At 36.9% G+C, this 6,517-nt stretch overlaps 1 long non-coding RNA gene across 1 annotated transcript; it reads left to right on the plus strand.

The window, feature by feature from the left end:
- Positions 1–1,862: 1,862 nt before the first annotated feature.
- LOC147077015 (uncharacterized) lies at positions 1,863–4,721 on the plus strand. The gene is made up of 3 exons (XR_015069401.1): positions 1,863–2,470; positions 3,376–3,470; positions 4,340–4,721. It is a non-coding gene; the product is annotated as an uncharacterized LOC147077015 (long non-coding RNA).
- Positions 4,722–6,517: the final 1,796 nt, after the last annotated feature.

The following is a 6,517-nucleotide window of genomic DNA, read 5'->3' on the forward strand; positions in this document are numbered from 1 at the left end:
GGCCTTCGACTCTAAAAACTTACAAACCAGCTTGGAACAAATGGAAGACAATGACATGAGTAACAAGAACCTAATGGATCATAATAGCCCTCAACGAATGGAATTGGCCAGATACCTAGGCAACATGCACAACAAAGAGGGTTTGTCGTACAACACCATCCTGGTGCATAAGTCAGCCATAACCACTTTTTGCAAACCGATTATCATTGTAGATATCAGCATCAACGTGGTAGTACAACACAATATGTTACAGGCAATTTCGGTACATAAAACGAAACCCGTCAAACCACCGGTTTGGGATCCAGGACGAGTGGTAGATCATCTTAGGAAAACAACACCGGTGGAGTACAACCTATTCGAAACCTCTCGCAGGACAGCTACCTACTCGGCTGCTTCTCGCATCGGGACGAAGGGTTCATGGCCTCACACTACTAATAGTAGACAATGGATTGGTGGAAAAACGTGACTACATAATTGTATGGCCAATGTTTGGCGCAAATACAAATACCGCCAAGCATCGTCAATCGGAATGGAAGCTAAGCGCTTCCACGTGTCAAAACATCGACCCAGTATTATTCTGGTTACGGAAACTCGTCTGCATGTCAAACCCTAGGAGAGGGGAAGGTAGGGATATTTCGGAATTATTTATATCTTCAAGAGGATCACCAAAACCAGCCACCAGGACAGTTATAGGGAATTGGATAAGGTCAGTACTGTTGGAAGCAGGGGTACAAGAACCACCAGGCAGTATCCGCTCAGTGGTGACTTCCTTAAACTGTACATATACCCAATGATAATCTTAAAGAGAGGTATCTGGCGTAGTGAGTCAACATTTCACGACAACTACCAGAGAACGATGGATACACCACCATCAGAAGGGGAAAAGAACCCATTAACTTCTCTATTCAACCATATACATGGAAAGTCACGATGGCCTTTTACCTCGTCAATGAATCATTGTCACATACAGGAATTTGGCATACCCAACACCAGGTGATAACAAACAGATATCTCAAGGACTTCAAAGTCAAATTCGAATAATGAAAGGAGTTTTACCTACCAATAAAACTCTTATTATTCATGTTGACTTTGAAGTCCAGGTAACTTCTACCTGGTTCCTTGAGTCATATCATAATGAAGACAAAAGAATCCCAAATTACATACATAAAAAATTTACGCGCGGGTATGACCAGTAAATAAAAACAGGAACGACCAACGACAAGAAAAGGGAAAATAAATTAGTAGAATATATCCTCACGCGAAGAAGAAAGAGCAAACCCTATCTCAAGGACTTCAAAATCAACATGAATAATAAGAGTTTTATTGGTAGGTAAAACTCCTTTCATTATTTTTTAAAACTCAACAGCATTTTGTGTCTACTGTATATGGTAGTTTAAGTGTAGGCAGCACTGCTCTAAATAATGTGACGCCATTTTGTTTCTCATTCTTTATTTTGATAGACTCACCCTACAAAGTATGTACCTATTCTCGTCCAATAAAAGTCTAATTAAAACACATTCATGTGTGTCAATTTTACATTTTAATATAGTAGTGATTGCTAGTTTGCTGTATGGATTAGTTATGTAAAAACTGCCATTAAGGAAGTGATTGACAGTCTGTCATAACCTAAAATGTGACACGTGTCTCCTGTTGTCTTATTGTTATTAAAGTTTCGTTCCATTAAAACTGAATCAAACAAATCAAACGAAAGGCTGGATTTCGGACCATTTGGCAGAAATTCCACGTGAACGCAATTTCTTATGACTAATTAGTGTTGCCAGTATTAAAATTAATTCAATAACTTATTCGTCTTTAAAACAGCAACACATTTATTGTAATGGCAACTTTCTATGCAATTCTAATGCCGGCGCTCCATTGGCACGCAAGTCAGACGATTTACAGTCTTCGGACTTTTTTTTCGCGTGGAGCACCCCAGGTCTGCGGACTTTTTAATCCGCAGACTAGGCTCGTTGGATTTCAAACATGTTTGATATTTTACTCGCCGAGCCGCTGAAATTCGTACGTTCACCACGCTTTACCGTCACATTATTTATATCTATGCCGACGGACGACAGCGCCATATATTAGTCTATGAGCGCCATCATTATTTTACTGTCATTCAAAGTGTTCGGACATCGAAAACAACAATGGTAGATCTACGGTGCATTCGAAAAGTTTCTTGGAAGATTTTATTAGTTGTTTTAAAGACAACCCGTCGTTGTGGAAGACGACAAGAATCGTGATGCCAAGTCCTTGGCGTATGCGGAACTTTTGGAAATATTAATCAAGGTGGACCCGCAGGCAACGGTCAACGATGTCAAAAAGAAAATACAGACATTGAGGTCGGGTTACAGAAAGGAGAGAAATAAAGTAAGGACATCATATCGAAGCGGAGCCGGCACAGACGCAGTATATCTACCCAAACTGTGGTACTATAAAAATTTGGAGTTCTTGAACGACCAAATGGAAGGTACGTGGGAATGCTTTAAAGCTATTTATTATACACGTGCAGATTATGAAATTGTCGTAGCTCTGAAAGTGACATCGCATTAGATTAGCTACTATTAAGCAATTAAAACATACAGCTATGAATCATTTCTAGTCACAATAAAATTACTTATTCTTTGCTGAGGTAGGTAATAAATAATAATAATATATAGGTACGAGGGAATGCTTTAAAGCTATTTATTATACACGTGCAGATTATGAAATTGTCGTAGCTCTGAAAGTGACATCGCATTAGATTAGCAACTATTAAGCAATTAAAACATACAGCTATGAATCATTTCTAGTCACAATAAAATTACTTATTCTTTGCTGAGGTAGGTAAGAAATAATAATATATAGGTACGATCATGGCGGTGGAAGCGCGGCTTAAGCGTTGGCTTATTGAGTCGTGGTCGGGTCCCAGGTTCAAATCCTGGGTCTGACAAGTACACATTGAATTTCAATTTGTGTATGAGTCAGAGTATGGACCTAATATGTTGAGCAAGTGGCTGACATCCATTTCTCGTAAAAACAAAATCTGTCAATACAAACCTCCACTCCGTGGAGGTCCATATTATGATCGGACATGGTCGAAAGAAGAATAAAAGAAATGATCATGAAATCAAAAATCGCTCGAGTTAGGTTCCTTCAGAGACAATCAATAAATCGTCAATCATCAATCAAAATTAATGGTACAGTTTGGTTATGAGGAATACAGCGGAAAACACATTTTGAAAATACCTGATATACTGGATTACACCAATTATACCAATATAAATAATCATATCAATATTAACCGTATGAAGGAATGGGTACTTAGGGGAGAGATAATAAAAAACAAGTTTGAGTATTATGTTGTATTTTAACAATTTACATTTTGTTTTACAGAATCGAGCTCAATATCCAGCATGGCGGACGATTTGGAAAACATGTCTCCTGATGAGAGTTACTCCAACTCGTTAAACAACGAAGATTGTATTGAGGTAAAACATTTTAACTAAACTGTTACATTGGTTTAATTTATCTATTGCTTATCATACTTTCTTGCCATGTGACAGCCCCGGTAGTATTAAAATATTTTTCAAAATCTCCTCGCGCTTTCTTAGCATTGGCAGTCGAGTTCCGATTAGTCGTTGCTTCCAAAGGCGCTAAGGTGTCCTGTAACCTCAGTCCGAGCTCTATTAAACCTGTCTCAGGATTTTCCCTATCAAGGTCATGAGAAGGAGTATAAGAATGTGTTGATTTGCGACGAAGAAAGTTGTGCAGCACACAGCAAGCTAATTCAACTGTATTGATATTTTCAATTTTCATGTTTATTGGAGCTTCTAGCAGCTAAAATGCCAAAAACATTTTCTATAATTCGCCTGGCTCTGCATGTCCGATAATTATATATTATTTTACTGTGATTTAATTGCCTTTGTGAATACGGCTTTAAGAAATCGTTACGTAATGCAAAGGCTTCATCGCCAATATAAACAAATGGCAGTGCATCAGAATTAGCAGTAGGTTTTTTTTGTGCAGGTATTTTTAATCTGCCTTCGTCTAAACGTTTGAAAAAAATAGATTTCTCAGTACGCCTCCATCAGAAATACGTCCATTTGTTCCAACATCAACATAAATAAATTCATAATTAGCATTTGCAATCGCCATCAAAACAATGCTGTGGAAATGTTTGTAATTATAAAAGTGGGAGCCGGCGCCTGCAGGTGGCACGATTGCAATGTGTTTACCATCAACTGCGCCCAGGCAATTTGGAAATTGCTATTTACTATTAAATTCTTCTGCAATCGTCTCCATTTCTTCGTGCGTATCAGGGAACTGCAACAAAAAATAATCAATATTTTATTTACAGATAGAATATTCGCCTTCAACATCAACGTTGTCGACTACTCCAAGGTCGAATCTCAATAGAGCACCAGAACCCCATCGTTCAAACGAAAAAAATCGAATGATAGCGCCAACAAAGTGTTAGAATTAATCACCGACAAACTAAGCAAGACTGAAGATGAATTTGATGTTTTTGGCAAAATGATGGCCATGAAACTACGATCGATGTCACAGGGACAAAGATTGCTGGCCGAGAAGCTGATGCATGAAGTTGCCTTTATGGGACAAAGTGACAAAATAATGGCAGCAACTACTGTTCATACTCAACCAGTTTATCATATATTAAGCAAAAATGTACAAAAGCCGGTATAATAAATTAATGTTTTTTGTGTGAATAAATATCTTGTAAAATATTTGTTTTTTTGTTTGTTTTTTATGCCTATAAACCTTAAGGCTTAAGCGATACAACAAATGGTAAGTATTTGAGTTATGTTGGCATACCTATATTATTATGTGGCCTCATTTAGAAATCAAATTCCATGCTTGCTTTTCGAAGAATATGACTAGTATTACAATACATTCAACAGGAATAATTAAGTAGCTTGCTTACAGCCTATATGGAGAGTCCTGGCTAGGTACACAATTCTAACGGTCTATTGAATATTTAGCATGTCAACGATGGCCTTATTTGTGACTATATATATAGGTACCTATCTCAAATGCATCTTGTCTGTCATTCTTATGCTGTTGCCGTCTATGAGTTATATAGGTAAAACAATCCACTAAACGTTCACTTTATAAGACCAACCGACGTCTACTTGTTAATTATATATTTGTAAATTTGCCCAACTTTATTAGATGACATATAATATAATACACACCTTGAAATATTCTCCTTTCAAAACGTCAATAATGACTTGGCAAGTTTCGGGAATTATCTTGCCCAGAGTTTGTCTTCCAATCGCAGTTCTATAATGCAAGTCAGTGAACGTTCCGCCGGCAGTCAAAAATCGCAGGGTTGCACATAATCTATCATGAGGAGAAATAGCTTCCCTCATAATAGTATTTTTTTTTAATAAATGGGGAGACCAAATTATACAGTTCTGTGTATACATCCTCCGACATTCGCAAATAATTGCGGAAATCGCTCGGTTGCAAACGCAATTCTCATATTAAATTTGTGTGGGATAATGTCGTTCGTTTCCTTAACCATTGTTTCACCCAGTATTTGTGTACCCTTTGCTTCGTTATTAGATTATCTGCCACCCAATAACCCAAAAAACACAAAACGTCGGTATCATTTAACGCCATCACGATTTAACTGTCAAATTTACGTATATTATCTATGCTGTCAAAGTCGACGGTTTTACTCGTCAAATTAATAATATACCTCGTTTCGTTGAACGTCTGTTAGCCAGTAGCAGAATGTAGAAAAATCTGAAGACTTATTGTCCTCGGACTTTTGGCTCGCCAATGGAGCGCTGGCATAACCTCCTATAGCCCGCCGTGTACGATAACCCAAATATAACTGTCGTATTCATTTATTTTAAATGTACAAAATATAAATAATGCTTCATGAATCGGTAGCACTTCATCTATAAGATTTATACGTATGACAAAGGTTTTTAAAAATTAAAATCGCCCAAATATTTCATTATAATTGCCCACTTGTTTGATTGTTTTCATGTCTACAATATTATGATATTGTAACTTAGACGACAATCGAACATAAATTGATAAAATTCGTTAGGTAATATAAAACCTGATCATTCCGCGTTGATTTAACACAGTTTGTAGCTTAGAATCTCCGTTAGAAAATATAAAAGAATGATAATATACCTACCTAGGCAGGTAAAGATAATAAATCGAACTCTGCATAGACAATAATATGGCTATAATTTTGGAATAATAAGACCAAAAGTGGTTTCTTGTTTGCGTATGGTTACTTATGAATGATAGATATTGATTGTTATGCTATAATATACATATATCAAGTGAACTCCTATAGTGTACATGTCTAAAATATTAATATGATCATATCACGATAATATAGATGCCGAATAATGCTTATCATCTAAATTTTTCCTAATCTTAAAACTATTATAAAGTTCATAGGCAGGCGGGTCTCGTGGTGCAGTGCGTAAGACACTGGCATTCCACCCGAGAGTTCTGTGTTCAAACCCGGTGAGGATACAATATTTAT

This window comes from Rhyacophila brunnea, unplaced genomic scaffold, assembly GCF_057557595.1.
Source record: "Rhyacophila brunnea isolate RB1 unplaced genomic scaffold, BYU_Rbru_1.0 scaffold_13, whole genome shotgun sequence".
NCBI lineage: Eukaryota > Metazoa > Arthropoda > Insecta > Trichoptera > Rhyacophilidae > Rhyacophila > Rhyacophila brunnea.